This window comes from Castanea sativa, chromosome 4 (genome assembly GCF_040712315.1).
Source record: "Castanea sativa cultivar Marrone di Chiusa Pesio chromosome 4, ASM4071231v1".
Classification (NCBI taxonomy): domain Eukaryota; kingdom Viridiplantae; phylum Streptophyta; class Magnoliopsida; order Fagales; family Fagaceae; genus Castanea; species Castanea sativa.
In genome coordinates, this window is record NC_134016.1 from 41766368 (window position 1) to 41781584 (window position 15217).

Consider the following 15217-nt stretch of genomic DNA (forward strand, 5'->3'; position numbering starts at 1 on the left):
ATTTTAGGGGGGAAAAAAAACTTTTCTGCTGGTATATTTAATGTTCAAGTAGAAGTGCCTCTCAAAAAAGAAAAATAAAAAGAAGAAGAAGATCCAATTAGAATTTGGGCCTAAATTAAACTCCCCCCTCCCCCCAAACATATTCCTTAGCCCCTTAAACCAACAAACATTAAGCCAAAAAATGCAACAAGATCGGCCCAAACTTCACCACAAAGTTAGACACGAAGCCCATATTTTAGCCTCTCAATATGTGTGTTTATTAAATAAAAAAGATACCTAGTGTTATTGAACTATCTCACATCGATAAGGTGTGATATTGAGAATGAGTTTATCACTTGTTTTGCGACAATAACTGCCGCATGCAATTTTGATATTGGCATGTGAGTGTATTCCCTTCTTTCATCCCCTTCTCCTATATATATGTGTGTTTATCAAATTAAAAAAAAAACAAAAAATTAAATTAAAAATAAAAAACCATTTAATCAGCCAATGCTTCATCGTTCAATTAATTTCAAAACAAATCCTATAATACTAGTGCTGAATAAAGAGGGAGTCTGGGCGTGACTGTGTGAGTGTGTTTCGGTAACACTCTTGTTTGGTCCAAAGCACAGAATGTCATGCTGCTTCATCGTTCAATTATTTTATTTTTGTATCAGAGATTAAAATATTATACTTTATACAAGTTAATATATAAGGATCAACCTGTTTTGACCATTTTAGTGCAGATAGACACTAGGCACTAAAACAGAACAAGAGAGGACATGTGTGATGTGTGTCAATTCTCTGATGATCCTTTGAATGTCCAATACTTAGTGACCTGTGAATTCTATGATGATCCTGAAGCAGAGCAATTGCCACTGCACTTGTCCTCCATGGTGATCCTAGAACCTACATTGTTGGACATTCACACGTTGAATCTTTGGTCATTAGGAACTACTATACTACCAATGATCACCTGCAGGGATATTTATGAAGTTCTTACGGCGTTGTATTTTGCTATGACATTAACCCACGCCTTTGTAAGGTCGGATATTTTTCTTTGGGTTCAAGTCGGATTGTCGAGTCTATGTCAATTTTGCCACTTCTAACAATTATCTTCCGATCTTGTAGTATTCCTCTCTCTCTCTCTCTCTCCTTTTATTTATGGACAAAGTTAACGAATGTCATAAGGAATTGGCTAAGAAAATATTTTTTTAATTTTTTTATTGGAAAATGAAAAAATAATGGAAAATACTTGAGATACAATTTTTTTATAAAAACTTTTACAAATAGCAGATATGGTGAGTGATTATTAGTAAATAAAAAAGTGATGTTATTGGTGAGCTCAGATGAGAATCAGTAAGAAGTTGACCACAATAGCAATCTGTAATAATGTTGAAAAATAATTTGAGGCTATAGCATTATTAAAAAATAAATGATTTTTTTACAGTTTTTTATATTTTTCATAAAAATGGTATAACTATTTTTTTTTCTAAAATTGTCTATTAATAAATATTCTAAGATCTCCCCTTAACCAGACACTTTATTTATTGGTAAACTTAGTCAAAGATTCAATGTATATAAAATTCATGATGTCACATTCCACCTAACACTTGTAAGGGAAAGATGTTGGGAGAGCTTTCCTTTCAAAGATTGGAATTACACTCATGATAAAGAGAGATAAATCATATTAGAAATTTATTCTATTGATTGGCCAATTTTTTTAAATAAAAAATGCCTTATGAATATTAGTGGAAATTTTCTCCAATCCAAACCTTATCTTACAAAATACAAACCAAGGGGTAATTAAGCCATCCAAACTTGTCCACGATGACATCTATCCAAGTGACATGCAGTATCTTGTAATCTATTTTAGGAATTCGAAAAATAGAAACTTGATTAGTTAGGCATATCCCCCCCCCCCTCCCCTCCCCTCCCTTTTCTAAATAGGAGAATGTATCAAATAGGAAAATAAAATACCAACCCATCTCAAATTCTCAATCCTGTGACAGAATTCAGTTGGGGAAAGAAGACATGGATGAGGGGCCCTATGCAGAAGAAGGAGAAAGCCCAAGCAGCTATTATGAACTAATACATCCATCGATACAGACTAGTTAAGTATGCATAATAATTCCCTAGTGCTTCTATGGTACTTATGAAGAATGGTACTCCATATGATTAAAATAATTTATTTAAGTGTTTTAAATATTTATTTATTTATTTTATAGTAAATATTTTTGTAAAAACATCTAGTATCCCACGTCATCATCATTTCTTGAGATTCCAAAGATCATAAATTTATTGAATTGGGTATTTATTTATTTTAGTACTTGAATTGATAATGTTTACTCTCACTCCAATTTCACAACCTGATATTTTGACTAATTCTTAATTCAAAAATAATCAAATTGAAAAAGCTAATTAATAAGCTAATGGATCAACAAAATATCTTGTGTTCTGGTAGTGTTTCTTTGCTTCTCTTCCTTCCTTTATTTATTTTTATTAATAAATTACACACTCATTTAATGTATCTTGAATTCACAAGGTCACCTTCCACTTAAGAGATATGTTAAGTTAGAGAGTAATGCTAGTGTTACATCAAATGGCATAATTTGGTGGGTTCCAGTTAGCTCAGCTGGTAAAGTCTCTGATGGTTGTATAAGAGATCTAGGGTTCAATCCTCACCTACACCAAAAATTGATTGATGTCTTGGTCTGATAATAAAGAGCAATTATCAGGAGTGGACGCCATAAGTTGAAACTCTCTAGAAAAAAAAAAGACATAATTTGCGAGTGATAGAAGTGTGATGGTGGGTCCATGTAAGGACATACCTCTACCACTCACAGCTCACCACGTTGGTGAGTTGTGGCACAAGTTGTGCCTTAATGTGGCACCAGTATTACTCTAAGTGAATTAGAGCTTCCCCTTTTAAATATTGGAATTCCCCTCATGGTGAAGACAGATAAATAGAATTATAAATTTATGAACCTACAATACTTATTTCTTTTCTTGTCATTACATTTATTCTCACCATCATCTAATTCAAGTATTCAACTCGTCCGAAGGATTTAAGTTCCCCATATAGGGTAAGATATCAATCGAAAGAGAATACCATTGGCATTTGGTGGCAGATATATTCTAAACAGTTAATTCTCAAAGTGATGTAGATTTGCAGAATTTATTCGATAACAAAATCCTCCACATGGGCATTATATCGGAAGTAAAATAAGAAAATGGTCCAATTAACAAGTGCTCTTAACTCTTAAGGCATTTGTTAATAAATATTTTAAGTTTTGATACAATTTTTATAAAAATATAAAGGACTATCAAACAAGCCAGTTGGTTTTTTTCTTTCTCATAAAAAAATTCTAAAAGTATTTCATAAATGAATACCCTTAGAGTATCTGTTAACAAAATCTATATGGGATACCAATAGCTAATTCTTTTTGGAGAATTAACTCCATCACATCATCTAGGTTTGAAACTCGCAAAGATTTTGACTTTGTAAATATGATATGAAGAGCTTTCAACTCCTTTGATTCCCCTATATTTTAGATTGAAAGCTCTCGACCTTGCGAATATTTATAATAATACTTTGATATTAAATCTCAAACATTATCTTCTAGTTATGATTGTGTTTATGTTCTAAGAAAATACTGATTCAACAAAAAATTTTGAAACTTTTCTCACAACTATTAACATAGCATGTTATGATTAATGTATTATAAAGGTGGGATTAGAGATAAACACATATGAAAGTAATGTTCCAATCATAAACATCTTAACAAGTGAAAAATATTGTGAAAACTTGCTTCTCTAGCATCACTTAGTAATGCAATGCTCTTGGATTCGTGATGTTGTATAGGCTAGGAGGTGAAGCCTTTTAACTTGCCTTGACTCATCAACAAACACAATAGTTGTTAGGGCCATAGTTTTATATATTGGCATATATGAGTCAAAATGCACTTTATATGTAATTGAGTCTTACGCTCCGTTCATTTCGAAGTAAAATATTTTCAAATGTAAAATATTTTATTGAAAATATTTTCATTTTACCGTGTTTGGCTGCATACAAGGAAAATCATTTTCAAGTTTTGTTTGATGTAAAATGTGAACGTCTTTCTAACTCACAGCACACCGGATCAGTACATATCCGACTAAATATGACATTCTTTAAAAACAAGGGAAAAATATGGGGGAGACAAATGCATAGGATAACAGGGGATTGCAAGTGGATCTTGAGGGATCTTTTGGCAGAGAACGGGCTGCAAGACAGCATCAATTGTGAGAGATTCCCAGTAGATAAGAAGATCAGTACCACCAAGGGAGGACCACAATTCTCTCTATCCATAAACATGAACCATGTAAATTTGTAAATTTATTGTAAATTTGTAACGGTCTAGCCATAGCCACTTTAATAGCCCCATGTTATAAGATTTGCAATTCAAGCATTTTTGAGCCACAACATGGAATTGTACCTTCAATTTTTTACCACAGTCATTGCAGAGGATCCAAACCAGTCTATTTGGGGCTACTAAAGGATCCCCGGTGAATCCAAAGCCACAAACCCATGGAAAAAATAATCAATATCTACCACAATCATCCCATGAGAAATAACTGAAATCTGCCACCAAAATGAAAAATTAAGACCCATGAAAAATAATCCACCCACACCGTCCATTAAGCCACCAACATCCTGTTGTTGTCGAGTCATTGAAAAACCCAAACCATACCCGAAATCCTTCAAACAATTGAGACCCAAAATCCATCAACCCAAAAACTATCCAATCTCAATCACTAGATCCACCTTTGACCCACTAAAAGCAAGCTCCACCACAATTCAATCTCTAGAAACCTAGCTAAACAAGATTGACAGTGGTGTCGAAAAAAGAAAAAGAAAAAGAAAAAAAAAAGAAGCAGCAAAAAGAGAGATGGTAAACAACAACAAAAATAAGGAAAATGAGAAATCGAACTTGAGAACTGAAGGTGGTGTCAATGAGATGGAGCTTGTGAATCGGTGATGGGTGGCACCAGTGAAGGGAGAGCCAGTGATGGACGTTGGCGAAGAGGTGGAGCTGGTGATGGGTGGGAGAGAAGGGCTGACGATGGGCTGGGTTGTGGAGAAAATTGAGAAAGCTTGAGATGAGAAAGAAAGGCAGTGTATCGGGATAGAGTGAGCAAAACAAATGTAAAATATTTTACCAATATTTCAAGTGTAAAATACTTTACACAAATTTGCCTTGGCTGGTTTCATTGACTGAAAATATTTTACTTTTGACCAAATGTTTTACTCCAAAACAAACACCGTGAAATGTGAAAATATTTTTCTAAAAATATTTTATATCGAAACAAATAGAGCGTTAGTTTTAGGTGTATTCAAAAACACATCCAGGAGGTACGATTTGAAGACACAAGACCGCTCAAGAAAAGCTGCTGACAAAGGACTTTGATACCTCTCGATAACTATCAATCTATCAAGAATAAATGAATCTCGATATCTATCTATCTATCAAGAATAATGAATCTCAACACCTCTCGATTTATTGAGCTACGGGAAAATTGAATAGTAATTTCAGTTTCAAACCATGATGACTTAGTATAACTTTGAATTCAAGCATTAGGGTTCTAGAACATGTAAAAGGGATATTTTATGGCTGTCATCATATATACAGAGAGATTAATACATACTTAGAGCTGCTACGATGTTTTGTGCATTTAGGGTTTTGTACCAAGCTACTATCAATTCATCAAAGCGTGATTTAAAGAACATTGCAAAAGCTACATCAATCAACTAGTTATTTAAGTGTTAGTCAGGGATATGAGATTTGTGCAAAGAAAAAATTTGTTGCAAGAAGTAGTTCAATTGGGATTAGAGCTGAGCTTCCTTGTAGATTAGTAGATTTTACTATAGATAGGTTCTTTGAGATAGTATAAGATTTCCTGTACTTGTAATCTCAATTCTTGTTTAGTAAATTTTTTGGAAATGGTGACTTACAATTCACCCAATAAGGTTTTGCTTGCAAGGGTTTTCCTCATCGTGATCAAATAATTGTGTCAAACTTGTTTTTGATTGTACTTAACTTTAATTTGGTGATTTTTTTTTGAGAGAGTTTCAGCCTGTGGCATTTGCTCCTGATGATAGCTTTTTATCATCAAACCAAGACACCAATCAGTTTTTGGTATAGGCGAGGATTGAACCCCAAATCTCTTATACAACCATTAGAGACTTTACCAGTTGAGCTAACTGAAACCTACTTAATTTGGTGATTTGATTGTGCCTTAATTGAATTTGTGCATAATTTGGTTTAATTAATCAACTTAAATAATTGGTTAATTTGACTGGGCCAATCTTTAACCTAACAATAGTAAATATGCAAATTCATTGCCTGTTTTGGTTACAACATGTATTGGAACCGTGGTGGGTGGCACCGCTGCTATGCCAAACCCAAACGAAGGTTATTGGCCTTTTGTATTTTATTTTTCTGCTGAATAATCATATTTATTTCACAAAAACACTCAAAGGGCCAGGTCCATCTCTCCCATTTAAGTCCAAAGCAGAGGGGGGTAGAGAATATGGGGAAACTGGCCCATCAGTACGAGAAGACAAAGCCCAAGTGGGCACACTAATGACTATGGGCCAAAGTACATTGACTTCTCTGGCAACATGGACAAAGTCTCAGACAACGAAATTAGAGAGAAGAGTTTTGATATCATTTACAATACTAGAGATAAACCACGGTAGCAGATAGGTCGTAAATGAATTGAGCTGATTATTAATGGTTTAGACTTGCTTATTTAGATTTATTTCACATGTCAGTTAAGCTCAAGTTTCTTATTAAATACGCTAATATATTTAAGCTCGCTTCATTTTCTTATTGTTTTTTACCCCTTCACAAATTTATGAATTTTTACTATTAATAGATTTTTTATATTATCAATAAACTACCAATAATAATTGATATTATATAGCCCTATCTAATTACAAACTTACACAATCAATTTCTTAGTCTATATAGGTATATTTAAAGACAAATGTATACTATTTATAGTTAAATCAAGCCTTATAATTACGAGTTTGTTCATGAATATATTATTATATTTGAGCTAGGTTTGTTTAATAATCGAGTCTAAATTTGGATTTAAGTTTGACCTATTTACAGAACAAACAAACATAAGTTTTTTTCCGAGTTGAGCTTGAAATGTTTATAAAAACTTTGTTTCATTTACAACCCTAAACCATGGCATGCGTTCAAGGCTTCCACAGACAGCTTTGATAACAATAGCCAAATCACCTTCAAAAATGGCAAAGCTTAAGCTAGAATCAAAATCAAGATCAACTTCAATAGCAACTGCCTTTTTCGATGAGTGTTCCGCTCCCCCTTGTGTTCTTTCAAAGTTCAAACCCACGACCACGTGTGAGTATTTAATATTGGAACTTGCATAAACCTCCTGCCTTTCAAGTACTTTTGAGTTCATGGTTTTGACCCAACTTTTATCTTACTGTCTTTTTGCATGGTTCATTGGTTTGAATTGGGTTTAGATCTCTAATTTCATTCTTTTGCTGGCACTGTAAGTATGTATAGAATAAACATGGAAATATGTGTTAAAATTTAATTGTGATGGTTGATTTTCCGTGTTAAACCTATGGTTTTAAAAACCAATATAGTCCTTTAAAAAAAAAAAAAAACCAGTACGGTGAAAAAACCAAAATTGGGAGGGTTTACCAGTTTTATGGTCAGATCTGGGTCCGACCGGTGGTCGAACCGATGATGTCATAAATAATAAATAAATAAAAATTAATTATAAAAATTAATAAATAATTTTATAACTAGTCATTTTAACTAAAAAATTAAATAATAGTAAAACATTAAATATTAACATACCAACTTTTGGACACCACTTAACAAAATTCAACCAAAAAAAAAAACCATAAAAAGGTTAAGTGTAACAATTACAAACCATTTTTAGTTGCTTTCAAAAAAAGACAAAAACCATTTTTAGTTATTTTTTAAATTGTCAAATAACAAAAAGTAAGTCACCAATGGGTAACAATATCATTGCCCACTTGATATTTTTTTCCCACCTTACCCTTACACATTTATATCACACCCACCACGCATTTTGAAAATCTACATCCACGCGTTTTAATTCAAACTTTCAAACAACTCTAAAGTCTGAGCTTAAGTTTCTTTCCTATCCTACTTTTTGCTAAATTTTCATTTCCCTCTTCAATATTCACTCCCTCTCTCTGTCTCTCTCATCAATATGGGTATGTGCAAGTGCAACTGTGCAAGAGCAACTGTGCAAGAGCAGCAAACAAAGGTTGAAGCGGACAGATCAAATCATTGTAAATTTGCTTAGTTTTTGGGCTCCTTCCTTAGCACAAAGATAGGAGATCTAATGTTTTTGGAGTCACTATTGGTGTTTTAGGCTTCACCGCTTCAGGCTTGAGAACATTTTCAAAATCAAAATCTTTCCTCTCAAGTTTGAAACAAAATCTCTCTATCTCCCTTTCTTTAAGAATTCAACATCTGAAGTTTTAATGAAGAACTGCTAAAAACCGGTTTAACCGTACTAATTTCCAGTTTTGCCGGTTAAACCAACAGTTTTCGTTTTTTCTTCTATTTTCGGTTTTTAACAATAACCAGACCGAATTAGTGTTTGGTCCCGATTGAACTAGCCGGTCTGGTCTGATTTTTAAAATCATGGTTAAACCATGGTTCTCAAAATACAAATAGTATTATATATGAATTGACTTTTACCTTTACAGAGTTTATAAAAAAATTCATAAATAAACATATAATAGTTTTATTTTTATTAACATTAGACTTTTTTTTTTTTGTTGAGAATAAACATGAGACATTAATTAAAAATACAATGGGTCAATTTAATCAAAGCTTGCGTATAATAAATTAACACTGTGCTATATATATAGGTATATGGAAACACACATTTAGTTTTTAAAAAGTACATTATATATATATATATATATATATATATATATAAAATACAGTATTAATTTATTATACACAAGCTTTAATATATATAGATGTTAATGGTTTAGACAATAGTAAATGTGAATCTTATCTTGAATCGATTTTTTATTTTTCTAAATCATATATTGTATCGTATTGTGTATCATAAAATACACAAACATCTCATAAAATTTATTAAAATTTATATATATATATAAATTATATTTGTTATAAACTCAAAAAACATTTAGCAAATGACTAATTTAATTATCTCTTATGTAATAATATTTAACAAAACTAACTAAATAAACAAAAAATAACATATGTTTAAAACGTACGCATTTAAATTGATTAAATTCAAAAGTGATAATAATAATATATGACATATAAGCCAAAATAGTAATTTATTTTCATCATATACATCATCTTGCCTAATTAACTTCATCTATGTCAATATTATTACCATGTTCATCATCTTGCAAAATTATTTCTTCATTTTCTTCTTCGTCATCAACATATAGTACCTCTTCTTGTTTTTTTTTCTTTAATTATATAATTTTAATAAGTTTTTTTCGTTATATTTCTTCTAGGTATTTTAGCTTCTTATACTTATAACAATAGTATCAAAAGGGAAAAAAAGTATATTTTCATTTAATATCTTATTCATCGTATAAAAATGAAATTTGCAAATAAATTAAATTTGCAAATATAAAAATAAAGTGTCAAGTATGTAGTTCAAATTTTGTAGGACAAAGAGAGAATGGGAGAAAAAAAGTTATGAACATGTTATATTATTGGGCTCAATCAAGTAGCCTAATAATTGTGTGTTAAAAATAAGTCCAACAACTTGTTGGGTTTAAGCAAAAGTATAAATTTTAATTAAAAACATCATTTTAAACCCACATATCAACGTATTGTACATTACATACGATTTTATAATAAGATATAATTCATATAATACACACTTATGCACTGTACAATTTATAAGTACTTATGATAATTGGTGCACAATACGATACATATTGTTATATAATGCTAACAACTATGGTTAGACTCCACTGTCAACTATATTTGCCAAAATCATGATTAATAGTCAAATTTACTAAAGAATTTTGATTCTTTGGTTTGACTAACCAGGACATTTTTTTTTATCTAGGAGTATAATATCCATCAAACTCTAATTGTTCATTAAGCCTCTTAATGAATCTATTTATATAATATAATCAGATTTATATAATACAAGCTTACCTTACAAACTCCTTAGGCTAATGTATAGGTATGCTTTAGATACTTTGTACTTATTTACAGGACTCACAAGAGTGGTAGTGTTTTAGTGTATATACAAGTAGGTAGGAGACTCTGTACTAGTTACAAAAACAAAGCGATAACAAAGAAAGAACAAGAGAGAACTAAAGATAGAGTTTCAATATTAATCATTGCTCTTTACAAAAGAATGATACTCCTTTTATATCTAAGCAAAAAAAAAGAAAAAAAGATACTCCTTTTATAAAAAGAATGAGAAGCTATTAAACAAATCCCAATGTCTATCTAAAGGGCCTACTACGTGTACCATTATTCCTACAATTGTCTGACAATGTTCTTTAACTATATAAATTGCATTGATAGGAATAAAACTAATACGTGTGCTATATTACAAAATGGGTATCTACTAAATTACCGCTTATTTTGGTCTAATATTTGCCCGTTTGGATACACATTGCGTTTTGTAAAGTTGCGTTTTTATGTTTCTTTTTCTTTTTTTTTTGCTGTTGCTGCACGCGTCAGGGGGACAACGGTACTGTTTATGTTACTGTTCATGAACAGTAACCGTGATTTATTGACTTTTCCGTCTTTTTTGTCACATCTGTTGTCCGTGTACTATTCATGGAACCCACAATTTCACTTTCCAGCCAATTTTTTTTATTAAAAATGGATCCCACAATACTATTCACATATTTAAAAATTATTTTGCTATAGTGTTTTCAGTTTTCAGTAATAAGTTCTATCCAAACGGATTTTATGTCTCATTTGCATTTTAGATGCTTTTAAATCAAGTCTGGACTATGTTCATATGCATTTTTGTCATCAGCAATTACATGTTGTGCTGCAATTTTGTTTTTGCATTTTTCCAGATTTCAATTCTTTCTCAATTCTTATTTGACTGATCGAAAGTCTGTTTCCTAAGATCCTTGGCCACAGGTATTTATGAACTCTTTAAGTTCATTCTAATTTAGTTCTCTCTCTCTCTCTTGGAGCCCACACCCACTCAAGTCAATTTTGTAATTTTCTAAGACAAATCTTTCAAGGGTTTTGCTTAATTCACTACACTTGGTGTGCGTTTGGCTATAGATTAAAAAGTTAGTTTATTTTACTATTTAGCTTAATTTTGCTGCTAGTCAAGGGTTCTACTGCACTTTTTGGTACTATTCATGAGTTTCACTGTACTATAAAAACTAACTTCTACCTTTATTTACAGTACTTTCAACAAAAAGTTTTCAGTTTCAGCAAAATAAGTGAATCTCAAACAGACCTTTAGTATGTCTTTTCTAACCTTTATTTCCTTGTGTTTATCATGATTTCATGCATAAATCATCCTGAACTTAGAATTTTCAGACTTATAGTGAAATTTGGAGGTTTTGATCGGTTTGTGTTTAATTGGTTAAATTGAATATTGAGTTTTTATATATGCTTTGTTAACATGTATAATGTTGTGGGCTTTAGGCCCAACTAGTTTACTTGTATAGCACACATTCTTGTACTACACTCTTACTTGTACTGCACTCATATGCCTCCTATATAAAGATACTCATGTATATTCTTTCAGTGAGAAATACAATACTATTAAATTCAGTATTTCTAACATGGTATTAGAGCCACTACTCTAACATTTTCTTAGCAATCCTTTTTTTTTTGTTTTTGTGTTACTCTATTTTCAACATCGCTTCCGCTATCACAGCAGCCAACGCAGTCTTTCGCCGTAGAACCTCCGACGTTTTCCAGTTGTTGTCCTTGGATTCCGGACCTGTAGCCACTGTCGTTGAGGAGTCTCGCACCACACAGACCACTACACTTACTGTCTTCGTCGTGCATCTTGCTCCGATAAATATTTTTCAAGTACTACAGTGATCATCTCACACCGATCTACTCAATTGTAGAAAACTTGAAGTCATCGGATCCCTCACACGCCGCCCAAGGATCCTGCACTAGAGGTCCAACTTAAAAAGAAAAATTGAAAGTTTGAATTTTGAATTCATCTTGTCAAATCTCTGGCATGTAGTGTCCCAGAAGTTTCATATTTAGTTATTTATTTATTTAATTATTCCTCTCTTTTTCTCCTCCACATGTTTTACTTTAAGTATAATCACTTTGCTTCCCCAAATGCTTTACTTTACTGATTATTCACATAAACACACAAAACAAATGGGTCTGATCTTAAAGTCTCTCATAAGTCACTCAGGGTCTGTTTGGATAGAACTTATTGTTGAAAACTGAAAACTGAAAATACTGTAGCAAAATAATTTTAAAATGTGTGAATAGTACCGCGGGACCCATTTTTAATGAAAAAGTGGCTGAAAAGTGAAATTTGTGGGTCCGTGAACAGTGCACGGATGCACTGTTCACGGAAGACTTGGTCAACATATGCGGCTGGAAAAAAAAAAAGGCTTGAAACGCAAAACGCAGCCCCCTTTTCAGTTGAATCCAAACACATTCTCAGTCTCAAAAAAAAAAAAAAAAAATTCTGAACTCTCTCATCTCTAAGTCACTCTCTCATCTCTAGCTCTCTCATTCTCATCTCTCTAACGCCATCATGAAGCCTACCATGTCGCCAAGCCCGCCGCTCAACCCACATGCCACCGGTCCCACCGCTAAGCCCACCATGCCACCACCAACTCGGTGAGACCCTTCCCCTTCCCCTCCCCTTAGCTTTTTTTTGGGTTTTTGTTGATAGTATATCTAGCTTCTTCTTCTTCTTCTTCTTCTTCTTCTTCTTTTTTCCTTTTCTTTTTGGGTTGTAAGAAAATGGAGGAATATTTTGAATGAAGCAAATATTTTAGCAATGTTTGTGTCTATGTTCATGTTTTTGATCTCGTGCTTATGTTGAAATTTGGATTTGTGCTATTGTGTATATGATCTTGTGCTTATTTTTAATATAAAAAAAAATGTGTTCTTGAGCTTGGAATTTTATGAGATTGTGTTATTGTATTTTGGAGCATGTTGTGTTGTGTTTGACTTTGAATTTTATAGGTTTATGCTTGAATTTGCTGGGTTTCTATTTTTGTTTTGAATTTCTTAATTCAATTAAAATTTTAATTTTCAAAATTTAAAAGTTAAAATTTCAATTAAAAATAACTTTTGATTATCAAAAATTAATTTTTGGTAATCAAATTTTTTTGAAAATAGGTCTATACCCTATAGTGGCGTTTATAAAAACGCTGCTATAGTGTTTTTAAAAAATGGGCCTATAGCAGCGTTTTGAAAACGTCACTATATCAAGCGCTGCTATAGCCCAAATGGGCCTATACTGGGCTTTTTGGACCTATAGTGGCGTTTGTGAAACGCCACTATAGGTCCAGTTTTTTGTAGTGACTATAAAACATTTTTTAAATAGATTGTTTATAATTAGCATAAGAACTTTCATTAAATTTTTTTTTTTTTTTTGGTTTATTTTAACGTAAGCACTATTTGCGGGTTCCATCAGTCCCATGCGCCTTTTTCTTCTATACTTTAATGCTTTCAGCACAAATGCCTTTCTCGTTTGGTCTAATGTGAAATCTGAAAATGCCTTTCAAACTAGCGGTTCTTATGAGGAGAATGTGAAGCAATGCATTACTGGTGGGGCCTGATTTGACTCATAGGAAGATTCTATCTGAATCTGTGTACCCTTTGTAATGACAGGGATGAGACAGAAGACCATTTGTTTCACAATTGTAATGTGGCTAGAGTAGTATCAGTATGTTGCATTAACATTGCGGGACACTATATCATACCAGGATCTATCATATACTGGTTATTTTTATGGCTTGACTGACTAATGTAACGAAGATGAGTACAAAATCTTCTCTAAGGTGCTGGTGGGCAATGTGGATCCGCAGAAATAAAGGAGTTCGAAGGAATTAGTGTTAATACTTTATCCATTAATTTCACATCCAAGTCTTAATCTATAGGCACAAAGAAGCTGGGTTGGTAGGAAAGGACAGGAAGTAGCCCAAATCCAAATATAACCATAGAATCGGCACACCCATACGAGTACCAATCATATCATGCAAAAAAAAAACTATGACCTTTTCTGATTGTTGCTAAACAATCTTACAAATAAAGATGTTCACCCAACTAATGATATTTGGTAGTTTGATTTGTGGATTAGATGTATGATGTATCATCAAAGAAACCTTTTGATATAACCAGTTCATCATGAAGCACTTGATTACTATAAAATCCCAACAAAGGTTTTCTCTTTTGATCACTTATAAGTAGCGTGAAATTGTGTACCGTGACAGTGAAATTAAGGGTCAGAAAAGAATGCTATTTCTAACCATATATTCTTGTAAGAACTATAAAAGAAGTTCAGTCAACTTTTCTGGAACTAGATAAGCGTTGCAGGTTTGCACTATAAAATAAATATCGAGATACTTGTATATCCTGTCTCTTAGTTTCTTCAGCAACCAGAGATTATCATTCCTAGTGTGCTTTGTGAACATCTCAATAAACAGATATCTTTCTACAGCTCCAATCTTGGTAACATCAGTCACACTCTTCCCCTTAAATTCTTTTTCACTTCCACTGTTGGTAGTCGCTCAATTGCTGCCTATTGCAGAACCAGTTCCTCATCCTACTCTATGATAGATTCTCCACCAGAATTGACAGTTGAAGCATATTTTTGAAATGGTCATTGGAAGCTTCTTCCAATTGTTGTTAGATCTACTTTTTGAATTGATATGCTGTGTATTTATTCTTGGTCTTCACTGAGGTTGTCTATAACGAGTATAGTCGACGAGTATTTCTAATAACCCAAAAACAGAAAAAATACTAATTCTTTGATTTGACTAGCAACTTCCCAGAAACTTCTTGATCCCAAGTTGCATGTTAGGGAATGTAATATAAAATAGTAGATGTTGGGATTTTATAATTGCAATAAGGGACAACTAACTTCTTGGAGAATTTTCAGTCTTGTTTCTGCTTTATGTCAAGGTAGTCACCTTCCGAGAGAAAGATTAAGAGAAAGAAATGCACAAAAGCAACAATTTCATTATTATTCAAGGTGA